Here is a 16,037-nt window from a genome sequence, read left to right on the forward strand (position 1 = left end):
CGCCTCTCGGGGGCCCGCGGCTCCCCCACACCGCCACCGCAGTCGCGGCCAGCGCCCCATAACCGTCTTCCCTACACACGCGGCGGGCCGACCCGACCTCTCCGACGCCCACCGGGCCCACGCGGGGCCGACCGCCGCCGGTGCGCGAAGCCGAGGCACACACCGGGGGGACGCGGACACCGGCCGATGGTGGCCGGGGGCGACGCCCCTCAAGGCGGAGCCGGCTCGGGTCCCAGACGGGGCCGCCCCGGCGCAGCCGGAGAGCCGCTCAGAGAGAAAGGATCGGCAGGCAGCGGCGGGGAGCGGGCGCACACGCAGGGCCGGGGCCCACGAGGGCAGGGGCACGGGAGCCCGCCGAGGACCCGGGCGGGAACCTCGGGCACAGCCGGGCCACCGGGGAAGACACGACCACGGGATCCCACCGCCACAGACACGAGGGCGGTCCCGCAGCCCTCCCACCCGGGACACCGGCCGGCCCTCGGCACCACCGCGGAGACCCCTCACGGGACCCGGACCCCACCGCCGGGGGCCCCGGAGCGACCACAGCGACAAGCCCGACGCCAGGGCGACACACCCAGGATCTCGTCCATCCGCGACCCGGTCCCGCTCCGGGAGACCGGCACGCCCCACCGTGGGGACGCTTTCCCGGGCCCAGGCGGCCCGACCCGTCGCCCCGCACACAGCGCGGTCGCCGGCACCGGCAAGGGCTCGGCACGGCACGGGAGCGGGCGGAGAGCCGGCTCGCAGCGGAAGGGGGTCACGCGCCAGACGGGACGCCACACGCACCCAGCCTTCAAGCGACGACCTCCCCAACGGCGAGGACACAGGGCCCGGCCCGGCGGGACCCTCCCCCGACTCAGAGGGGGGAGGCGCGGGCCACAGTAGGCGACGAGCGGCGCTCGGTCCCCACCGCGGAGACCGGCGGACCCCACTTCTCCCCGCCACCGAGGAGGAAGAGGGAACTCTGCCTACACACGAGCGAATCCAATCGCCACGCGGAAGCGCTACCACAACGCAGAGAGAGGCGGCGGGCCGGGGGAGTCCGGTACCCCCAAAGCACACCTCTGGGATCGCTAGAGAAGGCTTTCTCACCGAGGGCGGGTCACACTCCCCCACCCACCGGTCGCCCCTCGCCGGGCCGCCCACGGAGGCGCTCGGGGACACCCAGGGAAGGGAGGGATGAGGTCTACGGCGAGAGGAGCGGAACCCGAGGCACCCCCTCAACCCCGCGTCGAGGGGCACAAAACCTCGATCGATCGCCTCGACGACAACCCTCCGACGAGCTGAGCGCTTCTCCTCGGGACCCACACGCAGACCCCATGGCGGCAACCGGAGGAGGGGGCCCCGGGGGCGGGAACGACACCACCGCTCGGCCTCGGGCACCTGAGGGACAACCCGGAGCGCTCCAGGAGCACCGCAAAAGGCCCAAGCGGAGCCAACGCTCGCACCACCCCGGCGAGGGCAGCACGACGGGCCATCGGGACGAGCCCCCCACCGCCGCGGAGAGGGGCCGCCCCCGACAAGGCAACAACCACAGGAGGCGAGAGCGAGGGATGCCTGCCGCGTCAGAGGACCCCACCGGCCCCCGCCAGGCGGAGAACGGGGGAGCACGGCGAGGTCGGGCCGGATTCCGTACCCCCTACACCTCCCGATCCAGACCCCACAGGCAGGGTGCAGGAGAGGCAAGGGGGCCCCCGCGGGCGGGACGAGAAGAGCGGTCCCATTCACCGAGAATGTCCGTCCCTCGCCCACCGCGGATCGGTCGCGGCCCGGGAGAGCGTGACGTCACCACATCGATCGGGAGAGACCCAGAGCGGGGCGAAGGAGTCAACCTCAGCAAAGCCACGGAGCCCACGGGCCCGAGGCCGGCCAGCCCCGCTCCGGGGAAGGGACGGCGGACAACCCCAGAGGAGAGGAGGACGCCTGACACGCACGGCACGGAGCCAACGGAACGGGGTCGTCGCGACCGCCCCAGGTGCCCGCAGCAGGGAGCGCACACGCAGGCAGACGGGAGCCCGCCCGCCCGCACCGGCCTTTCCCCGCCACACCCAGGTGAGTCGGAAGAGACCCGGGCCCAGGGCGGCACCAGGGAGCCGGGACACTCAGACGGATGCACGGGAGGCAAGGCACACGGGCCCCAGCCGGCGGCTCAACCCAGAGCAGGGCCGGCTAGCCGGGTCACCGGTAGACCAGAGACCCCCCACGCATCCAGAGGCCCGACCTCTCCAGCGACGGGTCGCCAGAGGACAGCGTGTCAGCAATAACCCGGTGGCACAAAACGACAACTCAGAGTGAAAGATACACCCCGCCCAGGGGGCAGGGGGTCTAGTCACCGGCCACACCGCCGACTCACAAATGCGTGACACGGACATCTGTCCCCAAAAAGGCCACCATCACAGCCAGACATGGAGCACCCAGGGCTGTCTGGTCGACCTAAAGACACACACACACACACACACACACACACACACACACACACACACACACCAGGGAGCAGCCCTTCCCGGGCACGCCCTCCGGGCCACCGGTGCCACGCAGGGGCCGGCCCGTGCCTTCAGAAACAGACTCTTTCGGCCGTCCCCTCACACGCGAGGGACACACGACACGAGGGACCGAAGGCGCTCAGGGACCACTCTCCGACCACGAAGGCGGACTCGGAAGTAAAGCGTCACAGCAGAGGGACCGCGGCCAGGCGCGGCACCCCGGGAGGACGGCGCAGGAAGGCCACCGACTCCCCACAGGGACTCGGGAAGGAAATCCGGCGGGTGGGTGGGTGCCTCTGGCGGCCAGGGCCCGCGCTGGCCCGCCACAGGGCCGTGGAGTGGCGTCCCCGGCCACCCGCGCCACGCCCGGAGGGTCCCCGCGGGTCGCGGGTCGGGCCTCGGGAGCTACGGCGTACTGGTCGACCAGCCCGGGCAGCCCCGACACCTCGCTCGGGCCTGGAAACTCGGCGACAGCCTGCCCCCATACAGCCCTGCACGCCCGAGCTCTGACTCACAAGTGACTCGCCAGAGCTCTGGCGCCACAGGGACAGCCCCGCTGACGGCCGCAGGCTTTCCGGAGCAATGACTAGCTCACAGCGGGGACGGTCCCCTCCCTCGGCAGCTGTCACCGGAGCTCCAGAAGCCAAGAAAACCATATAAAAGCGGCCGCCAGATGGAGCCCGACAACCGGCGACGACCAGGTCCCCAAACCTGTCACCGAGAGAGATCCAGATGGCAGGGCGGCCGGCGGACGGCAAAACCGAAACCGTGAGTCGAGAAAAGTCTGGCCGAGGCCGAAGACACAGCCCCTCCACCCCAACCCCACAGAAACCGTCCTCCAAACGTGTCTCTGCGTAGACCGAGACAGGCTCCAAAGACAAGCCCACGACGTGTGGCTGTTTGGACATGCATCTCGGAGGGAGAAAGAACACACAGGACTCGGTCGCGAGTCGTTCAGGTGACAGAGAGACACAGAATGAGGACACTTTCACAATCAAACCTGGGGTGTGGGGGAGGGAGGGAGGGAGGGAGGGAGGGAGGGAGGGAGGGAGGGAGGGGGGATAGAAAAAAGACACATGGAGGAAGGAGAGAGGGAAGAAAGGAAGCAGGGTGGGGGGAGGAAGGACATGGAGAAAACAGAAATTTTAAAATCTGGAGAAAATAGATGATGAAAGACAGGTGGAAAATGAAGAAAGATGAAGAAGAGAAAGAATGAGGAAAGAGGTGAAGGAAAAAAGGGCGAAAGAGACAAAAAAAGTATAAAAGACAAAGAAAGAGAGAAAAAAAGGAAAGGAACAGAAAAAAGGAAAGAAGGGAGGGAGGGAGGGAGGGAGGGAGGGAGGAGGGAAAGAAAGAGAAAAACACAGAGCAAGAAGAAAGGAAGGCAGAAAGAAGAGGCTAATGCCATTTTCGGCATTAGCCCCCACCTGCATTTAGGTAAAAATCTAATAAAAGGGAAAAAGAAAAGAAAGGAAGGAAGGCAGAGAGAAGAAAGAAAGAAAATAGACAAAATGAAATTTCTTGCTAAACATAATCGGGCCTGGCGACAGAGCTAGGCTCCATCTCGAAAGAAAGGCAGGGAGACAGAAAGAAAGAGCAACAGAGAAAGACAGACAGACAGACAGAGAAAAAGAGAGAGAGAGAGAGAGAGAGAGAGAGAGAGAGAGAGAGAGAGAGAGAGGCCAAGCAAGGTGGCTCATGCCTGTCATCCCAGCACTTTGGGAGGCCGAGGCGGGCGGATCACAGGGTCAGCAGTTCGAGACCAGCCTGGCCAAAACGTTGAAACCCCGTCTCTACTAAAAATACAAAAATTACCTGGGCGCGGTGGCACACGCCCGCCATCCCAGCCACTCAGGAGGCTGAGGCAGGAGAATCGCTTGAACCATGGAGGCCGGAGGTCACCGTGAGCCGAGATCGCGCCATCGCACTCCAGCCTGGGTGACAGGCTGAGACTCTGTCTCAAAAGAAAAAAGAAATAAAAAATAAAAAAAGAAAAAGAAAGGCCACACAAGAAACACAGAAACATCGAAAGAAACACAGGAACAATGAACGAAACCCAGAAACGACAAAAGAAACAAACAAGAAAGAAAGAAAGAAAGAAAGAAAGAAAGAAAGAAAGAAAGAAAGAAAGAAAGAAAGAAAGAACTGGAAAAGGCAATTAGGAAGAGAGAAACAAAGGAGAAAGGATAGACAGATTTCCTTTCGAAAGATCCTCTAACAGCATAGTAAGGCCCAGGGAGGGGCTGCGACCCACCTTCCACCTTACGAATACGGTTGGCCAGGAAAATATAAATACCACGTGTAACGTCACCGTTAAACGTGACTATGAGCCGGGTGCGGTGGCTCACGCCTGTCATCCCAGCATTCTGGGGGGCTGAGTCGGGTGGGCTACCTGAGGTCAGGAGTCCAACAACAGGCTGACCGACATGGTGAAACCCCGTCTCTGCTAAAAATACCAAAAAAAAAAAAAAAGGGACCCACTTCCGTTACTTGCTGCTGTGGACGATAGGCAGCTGGGGTCGGTGAAGGATTCCAAGATGGCTGGGCGAAAACTTGCTCTAAAAACCATTGACTGGATAGCTTTTTGGGAGATCATACCCCAAAACCAAAAGGCCATTGCTAATTCCCTGAAATCCTGGAATGAGATCCTAACCTCCAGGTTGGCTGCTTTACCTGAGAATCCACCATCTATTGACTGGGCTTACTACAAGGCCAATGAGGCCAAAGCAGGCTTGGTGGATGACTTTGAGAAGAAGTTTAATGCCCTGAAGGTTCCTATACCAGAGGATCCATATACTGCCCTGGTGGATGCTGAAGAAAAAGAAGATGTGAAGTCTTGTGCTGAGTGGGTGTCTCTCTCAAAGGCCAGGGTTGTAGAATATGAGAAAAAGATGGAGAAGTATAAGAACTTAATTCCATTTGAACAGATGACCATTGAGGACTTGAACGAAGCTTTCCCAGAAACCAAATTGGACAAGCAAAAGTATCCCTATTGGCCTCACCAACCAATTGAGAATTTATAAAATTGAGTCCAGGAGGAGGCTCTGGCCCTTATATTACACATTCTGGACATTAAAAATAAAAGTAATTATTAAAAAAAAAAAAAAAAAAAAGAACCTCTTTAATTTTAATGTTAAAAATAAAAAAGGAAAAGAAAAACAAATTCTCCGGACGTGGTGGCACATGCCTGTAACCCCAGCCACTCAGGAGGCAGAGGCAGGAGAATCGCTTGAACCCCGGAGGTGGAGGTCACCGTGAGCTGAGATCGCGCCATCGCACTCCAGCCTGGGTGACAGAGTGAGACTCTTGTCTCAAAATAAAGAAAAAAGGAAAAAAGAAAGAAAGAAGAAAGAAAGAAAGAAAGAGAGAGAGAGAGAGAGAGAGAGAGAGAGAAAGGAAGGAAGGAAGGAGCCGGTCGCGGTGGCTCAAGCCTGTAATCCCAGCTCTTTGGGAGGCCAAGGTGGGTGGATCACGGGGTCAAGAGATAGAGACCATCCAGGTCAACATGGTGAAACCCCATTTCTACTAAAGATACAAAAAATTAGCTGGGCATGCTGGTGCGTGCCTGTCATCCCAGCTACTCAGGAGGCTGAGGCAGGAGAATTGCCTGAACCCAGGAGGTGGAGGTTGCGGTGAGCCGAGATCGCGCCATTGCACTCCAGCCTGGGTAACAAAAGGGAAACTCCATCTCAAAAAAAAAAAAAAAAAAAAAAATACCACACAAGAAACACAGAAACAACGAAAGAAACACAGGAACAACGAACGAAACACAGAAAACGACAAAAGAAACAAACAAGAAAGAAAGAACTGGAGAAGGCAATTAGGGAGAGAGAAACTAAAGGAGAAAGCACAGACAGATTTCTTTTCGAAAAATCCTCTACCGGCATAGTAAGGCCCGGGGAGGGGCTGCGAGACACCTTCCACCTTAGGAATATGTTGGCCAGGAAAATAAAAATGCCACACGTAAGGTAACCGTTAAAAGTGACAATGAGCCGGGCGCGGTGGCTCAGGCCTGTCATCCCAGCACTCTGGGGAGGCTGAGGCGGGTGGGCCACCTGAGGTCAGGAGTCCAACAACAGGCTGGCCAACATGGTGAAACCCCGTCTCTGCTAACAATACAAATAAACTTCTTTAATTTTAATCAAAGAAAGAAAGAAAGAAAGAAAGAAAGAAAGAAAGAAAGAACTTCTCCGGGCGTGGCGGTGCATGCCTGTAACCCCCAGCCACTCAGGAGGCTGAGGCAGGAGAATCGCCTTAACCCGGGAGGCAGAGGCCGCCGCGAGCCGAGATCGTGCCCTCGAACTCCAGCCTGGGTGACAGAGTGAGACTCTGTTTCCAAAAAAAAGAAGAAAAATGACTATGAGGGCCTGGGCCAGGGTGGTTGAGTGAGTTTACCTAGGGAGGGAGGGAGGGAGGGAGGGAGGGAGGGGTGGCGGGTGGGGAGGGGGGGAGAGAGAGAGAGAGAGAGAGAGAGAGAAAGAGAAAGAAAGAAAGAAGGGGGGATATGCCTGAGTGGAAGGAGAGAAACCAAGGGGCGCAGGAGGGGACACAAAGAGGAAGGGGAAGGGACGGAGGCACAGTAGGTTATTCTAAAATGTATTCAAGACTGGGGTGGGGGTGGGCACGGAGGGCAACTCAGGAAACAAGCCGACTCCAGCAATGACACCTAATTCATGATTGCTGGCATCGCTGCCTCGAAAGGGGGGCACCGCATGTTTCTTCCTCCACACTCATTCGATGATTTCTGGGAAACGCCATTTACGAGCACACTCTGGACATCTACCTGCTTTCGCTACATCTGGGGAGAATCGGGAAAGTCCCCACTAACGACAAGGCCTAAAGTGGAGCTGTCATCCACAAAACCCAGGCAGAAGGGTCCATATGGGTTAAGAAAGACACCAAGAAAGAAAGGGAAACAACGGATCAAAGAGAAGAACAATCGGGCCCGGCCAGGGTCTCCAGGGGTCGTCTGGGCAACGAGGGAGTCGGGGGTGGGGGTGGGGGTGGGGGTGGGGGACGAATGGACTAAGGGAGGGCGGGCCTCTAAGTGGGGGGAGGTGGGGGGCGGGTGGCAGAGAGAAGCCACAATCTCTCCTGACGGTGGGCGGGCGGCCAGAGCGTCCCGTCACGCCGCCTAGACTTCGGAGAACCGGTGACCGCTAGGTGACGCCCGATGACAACATATGCAAGTGTCAGCCCGGCACCCTCCCAGGCATTTCCCCCACAACTAATGGAGCGGAGACCCTGAGGGGGAAGGAAGCACCGTGACTCGGCAATACGCGCAGAAACACACGCACCTACGTACGTGCGTAGGTACGTACGTACGCACGCACGCACGGACGTACCCACGCACGCACTCACACGCACGGCGTATCCCACAGAATAGCAGAGTGTATACCGTGATAGCGAGAGGGCCCACGCCATTTTCTTCTCTAGTAACAAAAGAAAAAGCAGGCCGAGGCCCGGCGGCCCACGCCCCTCACCCCAGCACTCCGGTAGTCAGAGGCAGAGGCGGGCGGGTCACCCGGGGTCAGGAGTTCCGAACCATCCCCGTCAACATGGCGAAACCCCCGCCTCCAGGCCCTCGAAAGGCCGGGCAGGGGCAGGAGAATCGCTGGAACTCGGGAGGTGGAGGTCGCAGTGAGCCAAGATCTCACCACCGACCGCACTTCAGCCTGGGCGACAGAGCGAGACTCCCGGGGCGGGGGGGTGGTGGGGGGGATTCGCTTCCCTCTTTAGGTGACCACGCACCGTGACACGTACACAGAGAGCTCGGAAGGTACACAGGCTCTGACCTCCTCTGTGGTTTTGAGTCGGTCTGGCGATATTTTCCAGGCCTTCCGTTTCCCCGTAAGCAGTCACAGAAATGAAAACTCCCTCCTTTCCCAATTCGTCTTCAGCTCATCATCAGGCCGCAAGAATAAGCAGCCCGACCCGACCCGACCCTCCCGCTGGGTCCGGGAGCAATTGCACTCCAGCCCGGGCGACAGAGCGAGCGAGCGAGCAGAACCTCTGTCGCAGAAGAAAACAATTAAAAAGAAGGAAGATAGATAGATAATCAGCCGGCCGTTTTGTGTCGTGCTGCGTCCTGGCACCCGCCCGGGCCGGTAGGCCCAGCTCCTCAGGGGCTGAGTCAGGGGAGCATCTCTCTAAGCCCACCAGTCAGTTCAAGGTCACAGTGACCTACGATCGGCCTGGGCGACACAGGGAGACCCCATCTCTAAAAAAGTACATGGAAGCGTGGACGGTCGTAGAAGACATACAAGGAGGTGGCGGAGCACGGGAAGGCTCCGCTCGTTCCTGAAGACCAGAGCACAGCCGGGTGCGGTGGCTCAAGCCTGTCGTCCCAGCACTTTGGGAGGCCGAGGCGGGTGGATCACGAGGTCGAGAGATCGAGACCAACCTGGTCAACGGGGTGAAACCCCGTCTCTGCTAAACATACCGGAAAATAGACAAATAAATAAATTAGCTGGGCACGGTGGCACGTGCCTGTAATCCCAGCTACTCGGGAGGCTGAGGCAGGAGAATTGCCTGAACCCAGGAGGCGGAGGTTGCGGTGAGCCGAGATCGCGCCATCGCACTCCAGCCTGGGTAACGAGAGCGAAACTCCGTCTCAAGAAATTAAAAAAGACCAGAGCACACAAACAGGACCATCCGCTTGAGGTAGCCACCGTTCCGAATCACGGCGGAGGCCTCGAGGATTTCAGAGCAAGGCCCTGCCGTCATCTGCGGCACCCGACCTCGCCTGTAAATATTTCCGGAAACCGACTCGTCCGTCCATTCATTCACTCACTCATCCATCCATCCATCCATCCATCCATCCATCCATCCATCCATCCAGTAGGGAGGAAGGAAGAGAAAAAAGAAAAAGAATGAGGCCGGGTGTGGTGGCTCATGCCTGTAATTCAAGTACTTTGGAGGCCAAGGCGTGCAGATCACCTGAGGTCGGGAGTTCAAGACCAGCCTGACCAACATGGTGAAACCCCATCTTTTTTTTTTTTTTTCCAATAAATAAATAAATAAATAAAAGAAAAGGAAGAAAGGGGGGGAGGGGAGGAAGAGAGAGAGAGAGAGAAGGAGAAGAAAAAGAAGAAAGAGGAGGAGGAGGAGGAGGAGGAAGAGGAGGAGGAGGAGGAGGAAGAGGAGGAGGAGGAGGAGAAAAGAAATAAAAAGAGGGCAGCGCACCATGGCTCACGCCTATAATCCCAACACTTTGGGAGACTCAGGTGGAAGAATCGCTTGAGCCCAGGAGTTTGAGACCAGCCCTGGCAACACAGCGAGCCCCCGTTTGTACTAAAAAATCAAAACAATTAAAAAGTTAGCCGGGCATCGTGATGGCAGGCACCTGTATAGTTCTAGCTGTTTTGGAGCCCGAGGTGGGAGGATTGCTTGAGGTCGGGAAGTGGAGGCTGCCATGGGCCTTGGCCAGACAAATGCACCGCAGCCTGTTTCCCGGGCTGGTCTTCAACTCCTCAGCTCTAGCGAAGCACCTGCCTCACCTCCAAACTTGCACCCACCACATTCATCCGTCCCGGAGGTGTCTGTGACAGATTTTAGTAGGGGAGCATTCATTTCTAAATACCAGAGCAGATCAACAGGACCATCCGTTTGAGACAGACACCACCATTCTGAATCACAGCAGAGGCTTTGAGGATTTCAGAGCAAGACCCTGCTGCTATCTGCAGATAACCACCCTTCTTTCGAGGGACAGGGCTCTGTCAGGTAGCCTCTGGCTGTAAACCAAAGGCCCAACCACGGGGCCATAAAGTTAACCATGTTAGCCGAGCCGCTCATAACGCACCGAGCATAATCCCAGCACTTTGGGAGGCTGAGACGACGGGTGGATCACTTGAAGTCAGGGGTTCGAGACTAGCCTGCTGACCAGGGCAAAACCCCGTCTCTACTACATACACAAAAGTTAGCCGGGTGCGGTGGCACGCACCTGTAGTCCCAGCTACTCACTCGGGAGGCCGAGGCGGAAGAATCGCTTTGACTCGGGAGTCGGAGGTTGCAGAGAGCCGCGATCACGCCACTGCACTCCAGGCTGGGCGACAGAGGAAGACTCCGTCTCAAATAAGAACAATAGCAAGAAGTATAATAATAGTAACGACGTTAAATTAAATGTAGAAAAACAAGAAATCACACATAATTTGTAGCGTCATTGCTGCCTCAAAAGGCGAGAAGCATAGGTTTGTGTCACCATGGGTTTTCTTTGTTCCTGAAAAATTGCTCATTCATTCATTCATTCATTCGTTCGTTCGTTCAATTCTATTTTATTCTGTTCCATTCTATTCTATTCTATTCTAGCGTGTGTGTGTGTGTGTGTGTGTGTGTGTGTGTGTGTGTGTGTGTGTGTGTGTGTGCCTTACTTCTGTTTTCTAAATATGGGGTTTCTTTTTTCTAAAGATGGCCAGGCTGGTCTTGAACTCCTGACCTCAGGTGATCCACCCACCTCGGCCTTTCAAAGTGCTAGGATGACAGGCGTGAGCCACCGCGCCCGGCCTTATTCTAATATTTTGGAGAAGCAGTCTTTCTCTGTCACCCAGGCTCAGTGCAACCTCCGCCCCCTGTGGGTTCAAGCAATTCTCCTACCTCAGCCTCCCGAGTGAGTGAGCAGCTGGGACTACACTACAGGCACGTGCCACCACGGCCCCCTAACTTTTCTGTATTTCCAGTAGAGGCAAGGGTTTCACTATGTTGACCATGCTGGTCTCGACCTCCTGACCTCTGATCCACCCGCCACAACCTCCCAGGCAGGCTTGAGCCACCACCACGCCTGGCCTATTTATTCTTTTATCCTTAACTTTCCAGAAGGCTAGTTGCTTAAGCTTTCTAATTATTTTATTAATATTACTAATACCCTGATAACACTCCTAAAATAGCAATAGTTACATAATTGTATAGAACTGTCCTTGGATGATAAAGCACTTTTATTTCACATCAAGACAGCAATTACTTTAGATCATAATATGTCCACGCTAGACACCTGAAATTATACCTAGCACTATCTTTCTATGACTAAAAATTCAGAAATGCATACTGAACAGAAGATCCTTATCAAAATGATTTACGAGTCTTACAATTATCCTTTAATTCTTGCCGGGTATTGTTACTGCTGTTTTGTGCATTAAAAACTGGAAAACAAAACAAATGACAAAAATGACATGAACTCCAGGTAGGGCTAGCTAGGTTCCTCAGGTCCATTTTCTTCAGTACTTTCAATAACATATGAAGTGTTATGAAGCTTGCCCCATGGATTTTTCAACTGCATACTATAACCTGAAGGGTTAGGGAAAAGTCCGAGAAAGGGTCCTTTGAAGTAAAAATTAATTTAAAGGGACAAAACCCACACAGTAATAGAAACAGAATATTAATTTTGTTCTCTATGGCAAAAATAGCCAACACGGTCAAGAATACTTTATGAGTCAGGTTGCAAAAGTGACCATTTTAGAAAACTCTATTAAGAGAAATTGACAGAGGGGGAGGTGGGGAGGGATAGCCTGGGGAGAAATGCCAAATGTGGGTGAAGGGGAGAAGAAAAGCAAAGCACACTGCCATGTGTGTACCTACGCAACTGTCTTGCATGCTCTGCTCATGTACCCCAAAACCTAAAATCCAATAAAAAATTAAAAAAAAAAAAAAAAAATGGACAGAATAAAATCTGATTTCTCACACTCTAAAAACTGATGAAAACTAAACTGGCTTCACCAAAAACAGTCAATCTCTATGGTAACACTGTAACTCTCAGGTTGAGTAGCTCAAAATCAATCCAATCTCCAGCAAGACAAAGTTTAGCCTTTCTGTTCATTTAGGAGGATATTCTTTTTATCTGATCAAAGAACAATGAGACCCGGGGGTCAGAATGGCGATTCCCTAGGCAACAAGGGAGGGAGGAACGCGAAGATGGGGGCGGGGGCGGGGGCAGCGGACAAGTCACAGTTGCCCCGGGCTGTGCGCAGGCGGCCTGAGTGTTCTTCCTCCATGAGGCCTCGGTTTTCAGAGTGCCTTCTTTCTTCCTCCGTGAGGCCTCGGTTTTCAGAGTAACGGTGGCCGCTAGGGGATGCCCGAAGTCTGCCTGCCAACAGAGAGTGTCAACCAGGAATGAACTGGGATCGCCAGGAACGGGAGCGGGAGAGGGGAAGAATGGAGCCCTCCCCCCACCACAGCACAGTGGGGCCGCCGTGCCCTCCCAGGCAGTTGCCACAAGCAATCGACCAGCGCCTTAGGGAGACACAGCCTAAGTCCCCACCCATCGGATTATGTGAAACTTCCTTCCAGAGAGAAGAGACCGACTGGAAATTCTCTCCGTCAAGGTCGAAACCTAAAAGGATCACTGGCACACCCACCAGGCCCAAGACAATTTTGAAAAGAGTTGTTTCAAAATGGAAGAGCAGTTTCTGTGTTTGGGGTACATCCGTATATTTCCGTATAACAAAATTAGTTGTTTTAAACATGACGCTTTAAAAGAAAAAAAAAAAAAAATTTTTTTTTTTTTAACTCCTTACCTGTACAGTCCTGCGATAGACAGACCACGGGACTCGTCAGCTCAGAGTCCGTGAGGCCAGAAGCTGACATCCTGCATGTCTACTCAGAATGAATGAACGAATGAACGAGTTTATTTATTTACTTTGAGACACAGTCTCGCTCTGTCCCCTAGGGTGGAGGGCAGGCAATGGCACGATCTAGGCTCACTGCAACCTCTCCGTCCCGGGTTCAAGTGATTCTTTCTGCCTCAGCCTCCCGAGTGGCTGGGAGTACAGGCATGTGCCACCACGCCCGGATGACTTTTGCATTTTTAGTAGAGACGGAGTTTCACCATGTTAGCAAGAATGGCCTCGATCTCCTGACCTCGTGATCCGCCCACCTCCCAAAGTGTTGGGGTTGATTACACGCGTGAGCCAGCCACCGCACCCGCCCGGGCCTGTAGTCCCAGCTACTCGGGAGGCTGAGGCAAGAGAATTGCCTGAACCCAGGAGGCGGAGGTTGCGGTGAGCCGAGATCGCGCCATTGCACTCCAGCCTGGGTAACAAGAGCGAAACTCCGTCTCAAAATAAATAAATAAACAAAGTTAAAAAAAATTAAATGCTGTATTCTGTTAGCTTTGCTTTGTACCCTGAGAAGGACATAATATAGCTGTTGTCTGTCTGTCTGTTTGTGACAGGGTCTCGCTCTGTCTGTCGCCCAGGGTGAAGTGCCTCCAAGTAGCTGAGACTACAGGCACGGACCCCGGGGTTTGGCCATGTAGCCCCAGGTTGGTGGTGGAGCTCCCGTGCTCAAGAGATCTTACTGCCTCTGCCTCCCAAAGTGTTGGGGTTACCGGCATGAGCCACCGCACCCGGCCTGACTCAATACCAGGAAGGGCCAGGATCTGCCAAGGCCTGTGTTCCAAAGTGGGGACAGTGGATCCCATGGTAGAGGGAGCCATCGGTCCACACTGAGCTCCGGCCAGCCCCAGGCCCCACCATGCAGACCAAATCAGAAGGAACAGGGTCCCTCGTCCTACACACCGCATCCCTTCACTGAACTTGGGAGCGGATCCATTTCCCAAACATGAGGTGGCTCTCAGTTTGAAACGGGTCACAAGGGGCCTGGCTTTCCCGAGTCGGCAGGATAACGAAGTCCTTCCGTGACATAGAACGAGGTGTGGCTCGAATCTAGATTCTCCAGTTAAAACCAAGGAAGATGGCCAGGAGCGGTGGCTCGTGCCTGTCATCCCAGCACTTTGAGAGGCCAGGCCGAGGTGGAAGTATCAGGAGGTCAGGAGTTTGAGACCAGCCTGGCCAAGACAGTGAAACCCCTGCCTCTACTGAAAACACAAAAATGTTAGCTGGGCGTGGTGGCGCGTGCCTGTAATCCTAGCTACTCAGGAGGCTGAGTCAGGAGACTCGCTGGAAACCAGGGAGGCAGAGGGTGCAGTGAGCTGAGATCGTGCCACTGCGCTCCAGCCAGGGGGACAGAGCAAGACTCGGTCTCAGAAAACACACACACACACACACACACCACCACCACCACCACCACCACCACCACCACCACCAAAGAAAACCAACGTGTCACACTCGATCGAGACAGACAGAGACAGAGAGAGATGAGAGAGACAGAGAGAGAGAGAGAGAGAGAGAGAGAGAGAGAGAGAGAGAGAGATGTTATATCCGAGTGACATAAAGAATGCACCGCACTCTGAAACTGAATTATGAGTCCTTTATGTTAGCCAGCGACGGAGAGGTGGCTAATGCCCAAAATTCTCTCTCAGGCCCAAAGAAAGAAAGAGTTAGGGGGTTCTTTATACACTAGTTTGAAAAAGGAGGGGGGAAACCTAGCTGAAGCAAATTTTTCACAAAAGCAGAGTAAGCAAAAAGTTAAAAGATAAAGTAGTACAGGCTGGGCATGGCAGATCACGCCTATAATCCCAGCACTTAGGGAGGCCGAGACGAGTGGATCACAAGGTGAAGAGATCGAGACCATCCTGGTCTAAACAGCGAAACCCCATCTCAACTCAAAAAAAGAAAAAAGAAAAAAAAAATTAGCTGGGCATGGTGTCACGTGCCTGTAGTCCCAGCTACTCGGGAGGCTGAGTCAGGAGACTCACTTGAAACCAGGGAGGCAGAGGGTGCAGTGAGCTGAGATTGTGCCACTGCACTCCAGCCAGGGAGACAGAGCAAGACTCGGTCTCAGCAAACACACACACACCACCACCACCACCACCACCACCACCACCACCACCACCACCACCAAAGAAAACCAATGAAGGTGTTTAACTCAACGTGTCGCACTCGATCGAGAGAGACAGAGTCAGAGAGAGATGAGAGAGACACAGAGAGTAACAGAGAGAGAGAGACAGAGAGAGAGAGAGAGAGAGAGAGAGAGAGAGAGAGAGAGAGAGAGAGAGATGTTATATCCGAGTGAGATAAAGAATGCACCGCAATCTGAAACTGAATTATGAGTCCTTTATGTTAGCCAGCGACGGAGAGGTGGCTAATGCCCAAAATTCTCTCAGGCCCAAAGAAAAAAAGAGTTAGGAGGTTCTTTATACCTTAGTTTGAAACAGGAGGGGGGAAACCTAGCTGAAGCAAATTTTTCACAAAAGCAGAGTAAGCAAAAAGTTAAAAGATAAAGTAGCACAGGCTGGGCATGGCATCTCACGCCTATAATCCGAGCACTTAGGGAGGCCGAGATGGGTGGATCACAAGGTGAAGAGATCGAGACCATCCTGGTCTAAACAGCGAAACCACGTCTCAACTCAAAAAGAAAAAAAAAAAGAAAAAGAAAATTAGCTGGGCATGGTGGCACGTGCCTGTAGTCCCAGCTACTCGGGAGGCTGAAGCAGGAGAATTGCTTAAACCCAGGAGGCGGAGGTTGCAGTGAGCCGAGATCGTGCCATTGCCCTCCAGTCTGGGTAGCAGCAGCGACACTCTGTCTCAAATGAGAGAAAAAAGCAAAAAAAAAAAAAAAAAAAAAAGAGAGAGAGGAGGAATGGGGGGGAGAGAGAGAGAGAGAGAGAGAGAGAGAGAGAGAGAGAGACAGAGAGCAGAGAGAGGAGGAGGAAAGGGGTACTCA

General features: G+C 54.7%; 1 long non-coding RNA gene and 1 pseudogene across 2 annotated transcripts in view; one reads left to right on the forward strand and one right to left on the reverse strand.

Moving 5' to 3' along the window:
• The window catches only part of LOC144579860 (uncharacterized), a 21,677-nt gene extending 13,899 nt beyond the window's left edge, over window positions 1–7,778 (reverse strand). Inside the window, exon 1 of the long non-coding RNA XR_013528319.1 lies at window positions 7,267–7,778. This is a non-coding gene — a long non-coding RNA (uncharacterized LOC144579860). The remainder of the gene's footprint in view (window positions 1–7,266) is intronic.
• On the forward strand, window positions 4,969–5,567 carry LOC144579858 (ATP synthase peripheral stalk subunit d, mitochondrial pseudogene; annotated as a pseudogene). Its single transcript, XR_013528316.1, has one exon. The product of XR_013528316.1 is annotated as an ATP synthase peripheral stalk subunit d, mitochondrial pseudogene (transcript).
• Window positions 7,779–16,037: the final 8,259 nt, after the last annotated feature.

This window comes from Callithrix jacchus, chromosome 17 (assembly GCF_049354715.1).
Source record: "Callithrix jacchus isolate 240 chromosome 17, calJac240_pri, whole genome shotgun sequence".
Lineage (NCBI taxonomy): Eukaryota > Metazoa > Chordata > Mammalia > Primates > Cebidae > Callithrix > Callithrix jacchus.